The 18,502-nt window shown below is 39.1% G+C and overlaps 1 protein-coding gene across 3 annotated transcripts in view; it reads left to right on the top strand.

Moving 5' to 3' along the window:
* LOC149079608 (plexin-A2-like) overlaps window positions 1–18,502 on the top strand; it is a 448,285-nt gene that overhangs the window by 357,530 nt on the left and 72,253 nt on the right. The gene's annotated exons all lie outside the window — the stretch shown is intronic.

Below are 18,502 nucleotides of genomic sequence, written 5' to 3'. Positions count from 1 at the left end.
CCTGTTCGCAAGTAAGTGCAGTTTTAAGGTGTAATGTTAGGTGGGTTTTTTTTCATGTGTTTCTCTTATACCACTGTATTATGAATTGGATGCATAGATTTATGAATGTATTTCTCTACAGTTTGACAATACGATAACATCATTGGAAAACATACTGTTTGTGAGTAAGTGCAGTTTCAAGGTGTAAATTTTTGGTGGGTTTTTTTTTTTTTTTCAAGGTTTTTTCGTGATTGGACAAAATTAGACCAACCCTGCCGTTATACGGACTTGAAAGTACCTACAATCGGTAATCGAGTCACGAATCGATCACATGTTGGCGTCTTTTATGCATGCATGCATACATACATACAATTCTTGCTAGTGTATTTTTCTTGAATATCGAAATGCCCAGAAAAATAGATTAATGCCCGTTCCGGAAGCGAATTTGAATGACTCAGCCAAGAAAAACTGAATTCATATGCAACTCATCGGTACGTTGTTGGACACTGTCCAGTTTAGAAATTTTTTTTTCTTCTCCTCTTAGTCTTTAATGCTACGTACGCCACTGCCTACACATCAGCATTCCCTTTCTACGTGTGCGCGTATATATATATACACATGCATCTTCAAAGCTGGTTGTGGTCGGAGTTACAGAGATACATCTAAATATGAGAAGAATTATATTTACTATACGTGAGTAGGCAGGGATGGGAATAAGTATGAGAAGACGGGAACAGTTTCCGGAACCAAAATATGGATCAGAAATGACTTTCGTGAGAGGAAGGAACTCGGGCACTGGAACTTCGAGTGAGAGAGAAAAGAACCGAAAAAAATAAAAATTGGAACTGGAGCCGATCCAAATTTTATTTTTCCTCCCTCCGCTTTCAAGTTCGCTGATGCCTTGGCGGTCATTGATTTCCATTCTCATGGCCTCTCTCTCTCTTACTGATACCTTCCTTCCTCTCATTCATTTTTCTCTGGAAGTAACGTCGAATTCGTTGACCGCGAAGGGTTACGAACCGAAAAGTATGCTTGTATGTATATTCTTGGAAAGATATCGTTTTTATTTTGTGTCTTTTGAACCAACTACCCCTTTTATGCGCATTTCTTATTGGTGGTGAGAGTAATCCAAAATGAGTTATTCAGGTTTTTTTCAACTGGGTTTTCTGCTGAATGGTTATCGACATAATGTGTTAGCTATGACCACGTTTCCATGCAGGGAAGTTCTTGGGTTCTTTTTTCGTATGGAATTTCAAATTACCTTGTCTGAATTTTTTTTTTTCTGTACATTATGCTTATGCTGTAATACAGGGTGTCCTGTAAATTCATCAATACTTTAAAAATTCATTAAAAGGGCTTGAAGGAATTGGAATATTTTTGAATGCCGTTTGCGAAAAAGTTATTGCGAAAAATTTCAAATTTTTGTGATGGAGGGCCAGAGAAACTAGTCCAGCTGGAATGATTGATCAGATCTTCTCTTCAATTTCTTCTGCGTCCGCTCGTAAAGCTTCATCAGCGGGTTCTTGGCTGAGGTGATAGAACTTCACCAGCAGTGCTTTATGAAAACCTGACTTGACGTCACAATGAAAGCTTTACGGAAGCGCCAGTGATGGGAAAATTCCGAAAAGAGCTGTTAATCGTACACCCAGCATTTTATGAAAGGACTCTGATTTGCATATTTCCAACCAATAATGTAGAAGTTTTTTTAATGAAAATTGGTATTTGTGGTCTAGCCAACAATGTGAAGAGTTTTGCATAGCTGACAGGCTGCCAAGACTCCTGGATTTCTACTCTATCTCTCGGACTCCCGAAAAATTCTTGTATCCCCTGAATTTTGCCCGTAATTGTAAAAAAATCTCTACATTTAAGAGAAAATCTATTCCCCAAAAATTTACCCAAAAAAAACTGCTTCATAAGCTTTGTGTAAAGTGTTGCCATTTCGTCAAATCACAAAAAATATTCTATTTATTTGGGGAGAAAACGCAAAATTCGCCCAATCAGCAAGCGCCAATCCGGCTTTTCGAAATCCAAAATTGGCACAATCGTGTGTATCCGCTTTATGCATATGTCCCGTTTCGTTCCCGACGGACTTTTTTTTTGGTTTGCGGGATTTGATTTTTGAGAGGTAATTTAACACAAGGACTTTTAACGTACTGGTTGGCCATGATTGGCGATGACTTGCAACGGTGTCACGGTTTTTGCAACGGGAAAATGTCCCTAAAATTTCCCTTTTACTAATGAAAAAATTCCCTAAAATGTTTTAAAAAACCCCTTTATCTGGATCCGCGCGAAAAAACGTCCCGAATTCTCATTCTCCAGCTATGGTTTTGTTTTGTTCTTTTTTTTTTCCAAATGAGAATTGTGCACTCTAACCGACAAGGGGAATAGACGGTATGCGATGTTAATTCTAATATAACATTGCATGTAACAATGGCCTTCCAAACAATGCTTCTACTAACAACGTCTCTTGCCATTCGGAAGCTTTAAACAGAAACTTAGTTTCCTGTTACCTGGATTTATCATGTTTCTATCCGAAAGGTAAAAAAAATTAAGGTGTTTCTTCTACCAGAAGAAAAAAAAGTAATCCGATGTAAGAGACTTTCTCGCCATTTATTCACTTTCGCTATTTATTTCATTCCTGGCGACGATTTTTAGTTGTTTTTTTTTTTTTTTTTTCATATTTCTAAAGAATACCAAAAAAACCTCGCTTTGAGTCTCGTAATTTGCATAAAACTAATTTTCTTCCATCTTGAATGTCGTGCTTTTCTGTCGCTGCTGCTTAGTAGAGAACGTGTACTGCGAAGAGGATAGGGTTAGAGTCTATGTTGTGTGTAAATAAATTAAAAACCGCTTCCTCTATTTCTTTTTTGCTGAAAAGTATTTGGAATTACGTATTTACGTGCTTTATTGTACGTCTAGTAGTTTGTTTGTTTTTTTCCCCAATGTTATACATATACTCGAATTTTTCTTTTTTTCCATCAGAATCTCTACTCGTGGCTTCTGAATTTACTAATTTAAAATCTCATTCCGTTGGCCGAGTGTTCGTGTATAGCATCGTATATCAATTCAGAGTGAGGATTTTAGTTGAATTATTATGGCTATTTGAAATTAATAGTAATAATGCGTACACGTATTTACCTGAGGGTTTTCATTCCGATTCATTCCAAAAAAAAACTGCTTCCAAACTCAATGTTGGACATTCAAATACAATATCAATGTTTAAAAATCATACAACTCCATGAACTGTAGGTTTTAAATACCAATATGGCGGTAATATCCGCAGATATTAATGGAAAGACGCACAGTACTTAGTAGTATACGTATATGTTACTGCCAAGGCCTGAAGTGTCAAAGTCCGAGTTTTGGCCAAAGTGTGGTTTTCAGAAATGATTCGGGTTTTGGCCAGAGATCCCTAGTCAAAGTACTAAGTGCTGATAGTCCGGTAGGGTCCAAAACCATTCATCGCCAGCGCGTCATACATGGCTATATACAGTTGAACCCCAATGTAACGCCACCATTTGTCTCGCAGATTTCTGGCGCTATAACGAGTTTGGCGTTATATCGAATCACAAATTAACCCGTGTAATCCCTGTATACATGGAAAACTTGTTCACTGAAAAATTTTGGTGCTAAACCGGAGGGGGGGGGGTGCTACTATAAAATATCTATGGGGGTTTCACTGTAGAGCCTGAAGAAAGAAAAATTTGAGAGAAAAAGTCTATTGGTACAATATAGTTATATAGTTTTTCTGTACAATTTTTACAATAAAAATGATTACCGCGAATTATGAATTATCATAACCGAGTTTGTCTGCATTTTTAAGAGCACTTATCTAAGAAATGAATATTGTGCTAAATATTTTCACACTTCCGCGAGTAATTTTTTTTTCTCTTAAATCTCATTTTAAAACTTCTTTAGACGAATAAATCTTATTCCAGTTTTTATCTTACGATTCTAATCCTATCTAAACATCGAAAAACTAAGGTTTTTCAACATTTAATGAGGGGAGGGGGGAATCGCGTAATTCTTCGATTTTGCACTTTCCGTCTTAAAAAATTCACTGGATTCAAGAAACTTGTGGGAAAATTTCTCGCACTTTAAGCATGAATTTCCAACGACGGTATATAATCGCAGATAATAAGAAATAATGCATCAAAAAATAAATAAATAAAAACACATGCAAATCAGCTCTCAGCTGAACATCATAATTCCAGGAAAGAAATTCGAATGAAAATTCATATGTTTCTAGGAATTTTCGATTCTGGTTATAATCTTGTTTTTATTATTATTTTCAGAACGGCCTTAAAACTTCTATATAAATACACCATTTTTCAATCTCGTTTGTATGTATTCCACGGGACAGTGCCAAATATCGGATGAAAAATGTTACCAAATATTGCCAAAAATATCTTTAAAAAAACGTTTATGCACAATTTTTAGAAATACGGGAATGTCAAAATACCTAATAAATGTTTTGTTTTAAATTGTTAAGTATTAGTGGAGCAAGAAACGAACATTCTCTCAGTGTGATGAACTGAAGTTCTAGCAATTTCTTAGAGAAAACGCTATAAAAAAAAAATGGTATCAAAAGTATCGCTATATATTCGAGGTTACTGCGTTCGCATCAACGTTATAAAAGCAAGACTCGTTAACATTAAGAAAATCAGCCGGAAACGACAATCATTGACGTTATAGTCGAGTTGTCGTGACAACCAAGATCGTTATAACCGAGTTTGATTCTATTTTTAGGAGCACTTATCTATCCATTTCTTACGCTGGCGAAATATTCTCACATTTCCGGGAGCAATAGTTTCTTTTAAATCATCTTAGACGAATAAATCTTGTTCCAGCTCTTGTCTTTACGATTCTAATCCTATCTAAACGTCGAAAACGAACGTTTCCAGCATTTAATGACGGGAAATAAAAATTGCGGTAGGTCTTAAATTTTGCACTTCACGTCCGGGAAAAATTTGTCGCTCTTTTTTCCACACAATTTTTCCAACGACGGTATATAATCGTCCATAGTAAGAAATAATCTATCAAAAATACAAAAATAAAAACACATGCAAATCAGCTCACAGCTGAACATCAAAAATTCCAGGAAAATAAATTCAAATGAAAGAAAAATTCATATATTTCTAGGGATTTTCGATTCCGGTTAATCTTTTTTTTTTTTTTCCTGTATTATTCCCAGAGAAAAGGGGTCTTAAAACTTTTATATAAATCCGCCATTTTTTTTTCTTTCAATCTCGTTTTTATATATTCCACGTCGTTGAATCATTCGACGCTCGTTTCACGTCCCGGAATTGAAAATAAAATAATGAAAAAAATCCTGGAAATTTTTTTTTTCCCCCTGTTGTTTCCTGTCCTCGATAACTTAGTTTTCTGGAGGTTTATTTGTCTAGCGAGTGTATGTTTTTTGGTATATTTTCCGGTTTTTTTCTTTTTTTAATCCGGGGAAAATTTTTATGCAGTGGAATGGTGTTCCCGCTCCCAAAAAAAAAAAAGGAGTGGAGAGGTAGATTATACGATATTATTTGGACTGTAAATCTAAACAGATCTCTCTTTATGTTCCCGGGATCGTCGTCGTCGTCGTACGTGTGTTTGTGCGAGCTCCGGTTTTTATTTGTCGTAATAATATATCCTATGCTCTGGTATTTCCACATTTTTATTCTCTATTTTCTGTAAATGCTTTTCCTGTGCAGAGAGAGAGAGGAGAGGGGAAAAAAAACCGCTTGTCTCAGTTTATCGTTTTTATTAGATTTTTCCGGGACAGTGCGTATTGTCCCGGACACGTAAATGAAACATTGTGCTATATCGTTTGTTTTCTTTGAGTATGTTTATTCCCCCTTTTTTTTCTCTCTGTCTTGTTCGATACGGGTGTGTATTAGTTGGGTTGTTGTATTGGGGGAATAAAATTTTGTTTTGATGTGAGTTATTTACGATTTATTCTGAGTGGTTTAAAATGATTGGCTGCTGCCGTTGTTTGATGTATGTGTTACGGTAAATGTGATAATTCGGGTTATTATGCATATAAGAACCGGTTGTTGCCAGGGCCGTCTTTAGAGCATCGTGGGGCGCCCCCTGTGGAATGTGATTTTTTGAGTACCCTGATATTATGATTTCCCTCATTCAATCAATTTTATGTCCATATCCCGATATAATGAACACCCAACAAACTATGTACGCTGAAAAAAAACTTTTAAAAGTTCGTTAAACGAGGGATTTTTCTAAATGAAAATTCGTTATAACGGGAAGTGTTTGTGCGTATGCAACCGGACCTCAATATAACAAACTCATATTTGACGAATTCTGGAATAGAACCTCGATATATTTATTTGGGAATTTTTTTTTAATATTTGTCGAATTCACCAATTACACTAGATATTGTGCATAACTGATATGTAATTACTTATAAAGGTGGTACTTTCCTTAGTGTTTATCAAATTTTTGCGAACGACGCTTGAGTATGAGACGTGTACATAATCGCCGGTAAAAGTGTAAACTTTTTAACAAACTTACCGAGACGATTTGCGATTATAATCTGTTATTATGCATAGTAATCAATTTATCGTATTTTTACCGTAATATTCTCTCTCAAAAAGAAAAGAGTGGAGAGGTAGATTTTATTATTTGGACTGTAAATCTCTAAACAGATCTCTATGTTCCCGGGGTCGTCGTCCTACGTGTGTTTGTACGAGCTTCGGTTTCTATTTGTGGTAATAATATATCCTATGCTCTGGTATTTCCACATTTTTATTATTTTTTATTCTATATTTTCTGTAAATTCTTTTCCTGTGCAGAGAGATATGAGGAGAATGGAGAGAGGGGGAAGGGGAAAAAACCGCTTGTCTCAGTTTATCGTTTTTATTAGATTTTTCCGGGACAGTGCGTATTGTCCCGGACACGTAAATGAAACATTGTGCTGTATCTTATTTTGGGTGGTTTAAAATGATTTGTTCTGGATTGTGTTGTTTGATGGATACATTTGTTTGAGACTTTGTTTGAGAGGGATAACTATGTGTGTGTGTGTGTGAATGAATGTTTTTAATGAAGGTTATCGGGAACTATTCTAAATACGTTTTAATTTACTGCTAGTGAATCGGTGTAATGTTTGCGGGAAGAGATTTGAGATTGTCTTATTACTCAGTCAAGTCGCGTTATATCCGGAAGAAATATGTAGTTTTTATTTTGAGGATTTTTTTATCGAATTTTGGTGCATGCAGGAACAGAGCGTGTGTGTTTTTTCCCAACGTGTTCATTTTGTCATAGTTGTGCTTGTTTCGTTTTCTACTGTTGATACCATCTGTCTTTCATATTGTGAAGTGAAAGTGGCAAATGATTGAATTTTCGTGTTATTCAACCCTTCGGCTGGTGGAATAGTCGAAGAAATGCTTGTTTCTCTGCGGGAGCGGGAAAAAAAAGTTCCCTCCCCCCCAGTTTTCTGCCGTGAAAGACGGATGGTAGTCAAGCTTGGTCGTTTCAAATGGTAAAAGGGGGGTTGGATACAAACATCTGAAATCGAACTCATTCTGACTGGTACACTAATGATTGCTGGCAGACACTCTACCACTACACCAGCCCTTGTGTACTCATCCCATACTAGTATAAACAATCGTGTCGGAGAATGCAGAAGTAATGGGAGGGAGGGAGCTAACGCCATCTATACATCATTTTAAGAATTTCATGCTGATAAGGTCACAAGGTCATGGCAGGCGAAATGCACCGAGGACGAAACGTACCATGGGTGAAATTGCCTTAAACCCTGTATTGTGATCCACGATGTGGTGTGTAATTGCTCATTGCCTAGAGATAGAATAAAAATGCTCTTTATAAGTTCTCGAGTCAGATTAAATTCTTTCATTTCTTCGGGGTCTTTTGTGTGCAGCTAGTAGAATGGATAAAATACTTATACCAGTTGAAACTATGATGCATCTATTGGGTTCCCCCAGCAGAAGTCTTATTTTGTTTTTTACTCTGCCCAAGAATTTCTTCTTGCTTCTAACTACTTGAGACGTGGTAAGGCTTTTAATGGAATTAAATGGGAGAAACTTTGCCGTAAAGAGATTTTCGTTGAGGCGACTTTCACCTGTGCATAGCTGGGAACAAGTCAATCGTAATTCTGCTTCGGTCTCTTCTTCTCTCCGTCCACTCTCCTTCGGTGACGTTATCTCCGTGTTGAAGGTGTGTTCCAGGTTTTAATGCCATCTGAAGGCATTGTCTTGCGTGGGATGGAGGCGTTATATCGCTTATCCTCGGCTGGATGATTGAATGACCGGTCGGTTGTTTCCGGAGGCAGTTTTTACCGTGTATGGATTTTTACAAAAATCCTATCCCCCCAGAATAGTATTAACGTGCGTTAAATTTATGAAAGATACAGAATTGAGATTTGGTAGCATCAATGTGACCAAATTTCTCAAAAACGGTTTTGGGTATTTGGCGTAACGTTGATAATGATGTATTCGGACCATTCACGCATCTCTTCACATCTTTTAGATGACATATCAAAGCGTTCTCAGAGTATGGGTGCGTCTGGAAGATCAAATTCTTAGTAGCGGCAAGATTACCTTGAAAAAAGTAAAGATAGTTGGAGGTTGTTACATTAATTAACTGCTGACTGCAGTTTAGTCCTATAGAGTTGATCCAGATTTGCTCGAATGAAGTTTGGAATTGGAGGGAGTGGCAGAGAAGAGTACTTGAATGTCTTTGCCGTGCTCTTTTTTTTCGCAACATTTAGGCATGAAGTTTCACCGTTCTCAAAGGTCCCCATGCTTCCAACTAAAGACGATGAATAATTAATTATTGATGTAACTCTATCTGTAAGTACGAATTAGTAACGGTTTGAAACGGCTTGCAGAATTAGCGTTGAATTGTGGGGCTCATACTCTTCAAGCAATGGTTTTAGAGTCTTATTCTCTGAGGTCTGCGCCCGTATCCGACAGCAACTATTCATTACATGCAGCATAGAATTTGACTCGTCCGAGGAGGCAGCCCTTTCCCGATCGGAAGTGGTTCAATTTTGGCACTGACTCGCAAATCGAAACTGTTTGTACCGAAGCAAGTTCAAATTCTAATTCATTGCGAGTTCCAGCGTCCCCTGTATTTCACAATTTTTCAGCAATTTTAGCAACAGTTCGCAACTTTACTTACCAGTAACAAATTTGTTTTCGCTGTAATTGGCATTTCACCTTACCTTTGACAATTTATTTCGATGATTGAGATGAATGTTTTTTCCCCCTGCCCACGGTACATTAAATCAAGAGGTATTCTGAATATTTTGCCGATCTCTTCTGCCTCCACCTGGAGGACTAACGCTGAAGTTGAAAGAGGCTGAAATATATGTCTACTCAGCAAGTCACGCTAAAGAAAGATTGTGTCTTGTGGTATAACTATAAATGCGCTTGCCCTGTTTGCAAGTGGTCTTGGGTTCGATTCCCGGTTGGGACAGCAAACTTTTCTTTCCTATGTTCACCTCGGCATAATAGCCAGAAAATCTTTCGATTTGACATTTTATTAATAGTTAGCGATGTCTTGTATGGATCCCGATTTCCCTTGAAGCAAATATGGTCAGCCTCGGTATATAGATATATCGTGTTGTATGTATTGATACTTTTCTACCGGAACATCTTTCACAGACCGGGTAGAACGACTTTGCGGGGTCATATTTCCCTCCCTCTAACCGCCTGTTTCGGTCATCCTTTGACTACCTCCACCGTGATCCACATCCATTTGGAGAAATTGTTTACATCTCTTCAGGACACACAGTGTGGGGGGACGTCTGGACTTATGACGGAGATTGTGCACCACGTGGCCAGGTCAGTGACCGTACGAGTACGTGAGAGTGAATGGCCACGTGAGTACTTCAGTGACCGTACGAGTATGTGAGAGGGAATGGCCACGTGAGTACTTCAGTGACCGTACGAGTATGTGAGAGGGAATGGCCACGTGAGTGACCAAGTGCGTGACCATATGAGTGATCAAATGATTGACCGTATGAGCGACCAAGTTAGTGACTGAGTATCTCAGTCAATCACCAAGTGATTTATATAGTGACAGAGTATTCAGTCACTATATAAATACTCACTCGATTAATCGTGGTCACTCTCATGGTCAATCACTTGGTAATTCATACAGTCAATCGCACACTTACTTATTCTTTCATACTCATTCATACAGTCTCTCACCCACCCATATGGTCACTCATGCGGTCAGGATAGTTGAAATGTCCAGTTCACTCGATCACTGATGGGGACACTTGGTCGTTCTTACTGTCAGAGCAGGCGAGATTTCTGAGGGCCAAATGTCGGGGGGGGGGGGCAATGTCTCCGTAAACCGTTGATAGATTTTATCAGCTCATAATTAGTACCACAATTCGTGCTAAAAGTTTTGCAACGAAGCATCAGAATCATTTTGTGTAATCCATCAAGATATCCTTCTGACATTGAAATCCGTGTGTCAAACATGCCAGTTAAACACCGGCATTTTTAAAATTTTTATATTCTCGACACACTTTAATTCTACGACAAGTCCCGAAAAACAGATTCTCTTCGACGACGACGGCATGAATTACGGTTCAAACGATCCTTTTCCCAGTCACCGCCATACATTTGTTTGCATAATACACAATCGGAAGAGTCACCCATTTTTTTTTTTCCTCCTCTCGCAGACTATGTTTATGCATCCGGAGGTCCGTTCACGTATCATTAGCCCGTAAATTAGACTTGAAACGTCCCGTTTTGCCATTTATTCCCGACGTTTTTCCGAGGGAAAATAGTTAAAATATGACTCTCTCTCTTTCTCTCCTTTAAAAACCATCTTAACGGGATTTTTGTAGCTCTTTATTGTGCTGATTATTCTGTTGTACCTTCGCTGTTTCTAATTTTGTTAACTCGAAAGGGGCCCCTGCCTCTCTTTCTCTATGTAAATGGGGGGGCCCCGGGTGTGCGAGAAAGTGTACTTGTGTGTGTAGAATGTAAGCGTGATTCCTCTATTTTTTATCTCTGAATTCTTCAAAAAGTCTTTAAGAGAGTGTGTGCGCGCCTGCCCCTCGGTGTCTCGGAATTTTTAATGCAAATTGCCTTTTTCGTCGTTCCTTTCTCGCCTTTTGTCGTAGGCCATTTGTCTCCGGAGCAAGACATTAATGTGATGACGATGTTTTTTAATGTCTCCGTGCATATTTCTCCCGAGCGCTATTTCCAACATCCATGCCCCATCTAAAGAAAAATTTTACTCTTTTTGTGTGTGTGTGTGTGTGTGTGTGTGTGTGTATAGATCTGTATGCGAGAGTAAAAAGAGTTTGGCGGTGGCGTCAAGTGCAATCTAAAGAAATGGTTTTAATTATTCAAAAACGCTTTTGCTTTCGTGTTATGTTATTTTTTTGCTTTTTCTCGCTATGGGGGATGTTTCTCAACTACACCCATCTATAGCTTTTTCCTGCCGTGTCGTGTTGTTGTTGCGTGGGTGGGTGTTTTTATTGACTTGGAAAGGTTTCCGAGATATTCGCGAAAATTTATTTTATCCTGCAATAACAAATACGTGTCCATGGTTTTTTTTTTTTTTTGTCAAAATGAACTTCTGTTACCGCTTTTGAAATAGGACTTTATTTTTCCACCCTGTTTGCTCGCTACTTGTGATGCTGACGTCGCTGTTAATGGTTTTTTGGATGCGAATTATTCTCCGTGTTGATGAGATTCGACTTCGGATCCCCTTTGTTTTGCTCTGCGATGAATTGTGAACATAGGTATTGTTCTCTGATCTTTGTATTTTTTTTCATTGTAATACAGTTGTTATATATATATATATGTGGCGACGCAATATTCCTTGAGATTGACTGTTGTGACGCGCGCGCCCCTCTCCGGCTCTACATTCGTGTCTCGCGCACTCACGTTTCTGTCCGATACTCTCATGTACCTGTATAATATTGCAGAGTCTTCTTGTTGTCGTTGTAACCGTCGGTCGCATTCAGTTACGCTCGCAAGTTAACCGAATAAATGTTAATTATTTGTTAACCTGCTCGTATTATTTTATGCCACGGAGTAATCTAAGACTTCAATTAGCTAAATATATATGTATATATAGATCTCAAATAGTTTAAGTTGGAAATAATCTTAGTAATCCATTACAAACAATCGAAGGCGTACCTCAGGGCTCTGTTCTGAGACCATTATTATTTAATATATTCATAAATGACCTTTGCAACATTGAATTAACTGGTAAAATCATCGCATTTGCATGAAAGTCCGGCAAGGGTGATTCGACGTGAACGTTTCTTCAATCGCTGTGGTGTCCGAAGCGATTCATGGCTGAGGTTACACCACTTTACCAACATGAACATCGCAATGAAAACGTTACATAACCGCCAGTCGCAGGAAAATTCATAAATGAGCTTTTAATCATACATCCTACATTTTATACCCATCTGATTTGCATATTTCCAGAGGTTTGTTTTCTTTCGGGTTTCGTACGGCGTTCTCTGTCGACGAAAATTTGAATTATTATTTTTATTTACCAGAAAAAAAACAACCGCCCCCCCCCCCCTTCGTGACAATATATTTTTCCCAGACCGCATCCAAATAAACCAATTCCTTCAATTTTTATGAATTTTTTAAATCGCCTACGAATTCACAAGGCACCCTGTACACACCGATGATTTACGAATCTCTCTTCCCCACCGTGGAAAATAGGTAATTTTTTTTGTCGCAGCCAATACATATTCGAATTGGTCGAGGAGTTCCTTGACACGGTATATAATATACTGGTACGTACCATAATTACGCTATAATATTTATTTATACTGATAATCCGCGCAAAAGAAGGATAAGAGATGGCAGAAATTCCGAACGTAATTCGATAAGAGTGAAGAAATCGGTAGGAAAAGAGAGAGAGATATATATCTCTATCATCGAAGATCCGATTCTAGGCTCTCCTTTTTTTTTTCCTCCCGTAGTTTATAGGCTCGCTGAGAAAATATGCTCCATAAATCTGGATGCTCCCAAGAAATCGGAAGAAAGGGGTTCGTTCCCCCTTTCCTTTCACCGGCTTTTTTCGTATTGATCTTGGATTTAGTTTTTATCCTCCTCCTATATTGCTTTGGATTGGTTGATTTTTCTGCTTCTCTGTGTTGTTATATTTTAGTTGGAATCATTTAGTTTTTCCCCTCTCTAGGGATCTTCTCATTGCGATGACTGAAAGGTAATATACAGGGGGTTGCACGAATGATTAATGGCACGATTTTAAGAAATTTATATTTTTAAAACAATTGCTCGCAATAATTTTCACACATAATTATGAGCTGTTATGCATAGAAATATAGAAAAGCATTCAAGGGATTTTTTTTTTCAATTTCACTCAAAAGATGGCAGCACTCCTTTAACGCAGTGTCTGAAGGATAGCAAAGTAGGGTAACAAGGTTGGGAAACTGAGAAAGGAGGACTATTCCTGCCCGTGAAATCTTGGGGTATGTCTCTTTTCCTAATTTTTACAATAGATGACGTCCTGTAATGACAAAAGATCTTGAACTTTACAGACCACTATTTATTTTCTATGTCTCCCCCTCCCTCAGAGGCCTCCGGCCAAAGTGATTTTTTTAGGGGCCCCTACCTGGCCAAAAATATCTACTACGTAATTTGCATACTCAAAAATCTGACCAGATCTTGTTTTCGTGAGCTACTGTCTACACCTGAGTCTCCCGATTTGGGGGCAAAACCTCCTAGAGATAGAAGGCCTCTGCAATGTTTGCCATAAACGTCATTCAGACTACGTAGCGAATTTGCCACATTTTGAAACACAGCACCCTATTTCGTTCCTTCTTATTTTGGCGTAGAATCTTCCTGATTGGCTCACAAATACCGCATATTGATTGGATGTAGGGCATAGAAATCGCCGATTCTGAGCCCGATCATTTCTTTTCCTCACAACGATGATACTGGCACGAGCAGGGAATTATTTGTCCCTGAATATTCTGAGGAAAAATGGACTACTTACTGACGTCACAAGCAGAGTGCGGAAGCCTATCTTTAGGAGGTGCTGGTTGGGGCCATGGATTACGATGGCACTGTCCTCTCTCCCCACTTCAGTATACGGCTTTAACTGTTGATGAGCAAAACGATGGTATGTAACGTTCAAAATGAATGTTGCGGTTTATTTCTTTCAGAGCTCTCTCTAGGTCTCGCTTTTGCTCGCTCACTTACTTGCCTGATCACTCTTCGACTCACCTCACTTACTTGCAAAATCTCTAGGTCACTCACTGGACCCTTGCTGTCCGTGCAAAGGGGGATTTATTGAGCGTAATACAAATTTTGCCGCCCTTTTCCCATTCTAATTATTTTCTTGGCCACTCATTCCTCTAATCTGACGCCCCTCTGAACTTGCGGCACAAAGCTATAGCCTCTCCCCCCGCCCTTTCGGTAAATATGCGATTGATTGCAAAAATCAGAATATTCATAACGGGTCGCAGGAATATGAAAGCCCTTGTCAGTCGCCCTTATTAAAGAGGCCATCGATCTTGGAAGCCCTAATCTTAAGGAAATAAGTCTTTGAATTAAGAATAAAATAAGTAAGAGTTAAGTGCCGAATGCGTAGGCCTGAGACACGCTCCCCTTAAAAGCCGATTGCATTGTTTTTTCGGATTATCCGAGTTTTAAGTAATCTGAGGTGGCCTCGTCCCGTTCACCTCGGATTATCGATAAATTGCAAATGCCATCGAATAGTAGGAGAGAGCTTGTTTTCTTTACGTTGGAATTACGGGTTTTGTGTCTTAGTATTCTCTTCACTCTATTTTCTGTATATTTTTAGTGTTTTCCTAACAGGGTTCTTCAACGACTTGGACGGAAAGTTTGGGGGAAAATGTGAAATGTTTGGTATAAGTCAGGAAAAAATATGGAAATATTTAATAAAAGTCAGGGAAAAGGCTAACTCGGAAAATATTTGAGAGGTTCAAGATTTCGAACTACTATATTTCTTTCTTCAGGAGTTTTGGTCAGAGAAATGACCAAGCAGATTTTGCCGGGAGTCCTGCCTAAACCGGGGGTAGGGAGGTCTCAACAATCTGTGTTCCACGGGCTCTTTGTTACAAGAAGATTAAAGTTTTACACCACCTGTATAAAAAAAAATTGAAAGGCCCTGGCGGAATAATATTTCGTTCACGAGGGATTTTTTTTTACATCATAACTCACAATCTCCCTGAAATATTTCCAAAATCCCCCTGAAATATTTCCAAAATCCCCCTGAAATATTTCCAAAATCCCCGGCCCTAATCAGTTTTTCCTTCCAATGTGGCCCGAAATTGTTCTTCCTCAAACCGATGTGGCCCAGAAAACTAGAAAAGCGGACACACCTGCTCTTTCGGGAGTCTTAAAATTATCATTTTCTGGCCGTCTCTCGTGGCCAGTGTGGTTCTTAACTCCTTGACCACTCATAAAAATTATTTTCAATTTTGAGTCTGTAATTTTCTATTGATAGTTTTTCGAATCTAGTAGTGATTTGCGCTCACGCGCTACATTAAAAAAGAACTTAAATGACATTTTTTGTTAGAAAGTGTCTCGAAATGGTGAAAACAATAATAAATTTTGAACAATATATCTTCATTTTCTATGAAAAAGTCATTTATGTGTGTCAAAGTATGTCAAATTTCAAGCAAAATTGGTGCAATATTCGAAACACGACGAAAACACTCACAAGATTTTCCGGAGATTTTAATTCGGATTAGTTAGTATCAAAATTAATTATTTCTCGAATCCCGTCCTGGAAAAATTCCTGGATCGTACGCTTGTATGTGCCTATTTGTGAGTAAAAATAGAATAGTTCGGTCAAAGAACGCTGAAAGAAGATGAAATTTACACTTTGGTATGTACCAAAACGGGAAACATAAAAAACGGGAAATGGAGAGAGCACTCTGAACCGCTACTCGTAAACTTGAAAGGTTTTCCCATATATATATTTCTCCTCTCTGCTCTTTTTCTCTGGCCCATATCCCATTCCAGGTCAACTTGGCCCTTAGCCGCACTTCTCTTCTTTGAATGGGCAACGAAATGGTTGTTGATGTACTCCTTTCTGGCGAGATGTTATGCGAACCACAGTATTTTGTCCTCTTTTTTTTTTTCCCCCGCCTCTCTCTATTTCCTATTTCGCTAAGATATACTGTATTCGTGCATGGTGGTGCCTGGAAAATCTCGTGTGTGTTTTCGCTAACTTTGACTCGTGTCCGGGTAGACGTACAGGCAGGCAAGCGTCACGGGTTGACGGACAAATTTGAAACTTGTCAAGAGTCTCTCTCTCTCTACCCTGGAGAGGTATGTGCAGTATGTTCAATGTGAGCGCGTGTTATGTGGAAGAGGAGTACTGAGTTTATAAGGTCTCCTGGGAAATTTCATGGCATGGGCGCTGCCGCCAGCACTCTGCTATAGTTTTTAATTAAGTGAAAAGCTCCGGTCTTTCTCTCTCTTGTGACGTGTTGCACAATACTTAAAGGGGGAGGGGGGGAGTGCTGTGCTTGTTATATGCAGAATGCATCTCGTAAAAGGGTTGCAGTCGTCCCCTTTGTGAGATGGGAGATCTCTCTCTCTGCTGCTGCTGCAATATCAAATTCCCTTATTGCTCTCTGATTATGTACTTTCTTGGTCGTTGTGCCGGGTGGTCTCGTCCCAAGTGGGTGACCCCTCCTTCCACTTCACATTGTTTTCTGGGATATGACTGTGGGCTGCGGCACAAACTTTCATCTAAAAAAGTCGAATCGAGTTCATGTTAGATCTCAAATTACGGTCAGTAACTAGAAATAGTCGGTCTTCCGCAGTTGCTATCTCGTAGAGCAGTGGTTCTGAAACTTTTGTCACGTGTGGCTCCCTTGCCCAATTCATGCTTCATCTCCGGCTTCTCAGAATAGTTTAGTAGATACAGTTGATGGTCGTTTTAACGACCACACGTTATAGCGACCATTCCATTTCAACTACCGGTAGGATAAGTCCCAAATGTTTTCATAGAACTACTATCATATGTTTTACTTTCTGTATAACAACCCTCTCAATATAACGTGCGTTCTCGACGGGACGAATGGGGAGGGGGTCGTTATATCGAGCGCTGATTGTATTTTGGCACACACATACTTATAAAAACAGTTCAGGGTGTGAATAAAAAGCTCGCAAATCGATATCTCCAGCTCGCACCTAATGAAGGTTGGCGTCACCCTGTTTGAGAAACACTGTCATAGAGAACACTGTCAGTTTTCGGACAGGGAATGCGAGGAAAAAGTAGCTTTAGTGTCTGTGAGCTAAATATAGTTGAAAAATAAATGCTGAAAACTGATAGTGTGAAGCTTGAATGGAAAACAACTAGTTTTTACATTCAATTTGTTGAATGTTGCATTGTCTAAGTGGGTCCCTGGCCTTCATTTTATTCGCACAAAAGGCCCGTGGAACACGGAACGTTAAGAATCCCTGACGTGTAGAAAAATTTAGGCGCCAATACTAGTTTTTTTTTTCCATTAGCCTTGGTGCAGGGCTCCCACTCGTCCTACTTTTCCACCAAATCCTATCAACAAAATTTGTGTAATTGGTTTTAATTGAGGAGGGAATCATCGATACATTGCCAAATATTACAAATGTTGTAAATTGCAATTAATGATTATGCCAAAGCGGAAAATTCTTGGGTTATTTGGGGGGGGGGGGGTGTGGTTTGTGTAGCATTTAGCATATTTTTAATTTAAAAAATATTCGCCGATTTTTTTTATTATGGTAGTATATTGTCTGGGGGGGGGGGGCAGCCTTGGTGACCTAGCTTTTATCGGACCTGTATAAAATGTTCTTTCACAGCCTGGCCTGTTAATGGTTGAAATGAAAAGGGTTACATATATCTTCGAAGAGGACTGCTTAAGCCGCATCGTGGCCAGCCTGGCCGCAATATACGTTCCAAGGTTGGTCATGGGCGAGTAATGTGGCTGCTCCATCATTGATCGTCAAATGTTGATTGCTGGAAGGTATTGGAAGCCTGTTCGAAGAGGCCAATCGCCCACCCACCCCCCAAGTCAAAGGAGCTACCTTCCTTCCCGATTTTCCAATCTGTCTGGCCACACGTTGGTCGAAGAACGCCAACAGTCATAACAAGGAGAGTGTTCTGGATGCAAATATGCGGCAAGCAACATTGGGCCAGTGTGCAGCCAGTCTATGCCGCTGGTGCTTCATTACTACTACCACTTACTACTTAACCGTATATGCTCCTCGTACACATTCCCCTTCGGAAATTAATTCAATTCAATTACGGAACTTCATTGCAGTAGGAGGAGGCAAACATTCGAAGCAAATATTTGCGAATGGCTACTGGACCAGGCTGAACATGAGCGTGGGCCCTAGCTTTATCCATTCCCGTCATGACTGAAACTTACTTGCTTCTTATTTTCAAGGCTATCGCCGATCTGGCATATGGCACTTCATTAATCATATTTTCATAATCTCTTAATAACCACATTATTTTTAATTCCTTCATCGAGATAGATGGCGTTCGTTCGAGAAGTATCAAAGCCTGTTTTTTTTGT

This window comes from Pholcus phalangioides, unplaced genomic scaffold, assembly GCF_987345545.1.
Source record: "Pholcus phalangioides strain wild (caught in Gottingen) unplaced genomic scaffold, Ppha-v1.0 ptg000012l_1, whole genome shotgun sequence".
NCBI lineage: Eukaryota > Metazoa > Arthropoda > Arachnida > Araneae > Pholcidae > Pholcus > Pholcus phalangioides.
The sequence above is the reverse complement of the archived record's forward strand: the minus strand, read 5'-3'. Positions and strand labels throughout refer to the sequence as shown.